This window comes from Populus euphratica, unplaced genomic scaffold (assembly GCF_000495115.2).
Source record: "Populus euphratica unplaced genomic scaffold, PopEup_1.0 scaffold28.1, whole genome shotgun sequence".
Lineage (NCBI taxonomy): Eukaryota > Viridiplantae > Streptophyta > Magnoliopsida > Malpighiales > Salicaceae > Populus > Populus euphratica.
This window is the reverse complement of record NW_011499862.1, coordinates 1,558,589-1,558,901: the sequence shown is the minus strand read 5'-3', so window position 1 is coordinate 1,558,901 and position 313 is coordinate 1,558,589.

Sequence of the window (313 nt, the reverse complement as noted above, 5' to 3'; positions counted from 1 at the left end):
TCACCGAAGCCACGTCAGCTCCCTGGGTTTTGATCCAGTGTGGCGCAGGGACTATTCATGTTGCCACGTGGCGTCATCTACAACGTTCAGTGATCCCAAAGTTTGATTGTTTAATTCTGAGCCATCTGAAGTCCAATTCGGGTGATCTCAGTGTCGTTTCTAACATTTTTTACCATTCCAGACACATCTGTAAGGTTAGATTTTGCAGATTCAAGGCCGATCCGAGCCGAGCTGCGAGCTGAAGGACAGGATTCTATGTGGCGGAGTCTATGTGCAACCGGTTCTGAGATTGAATCTGGGCCGTTTATCAGGC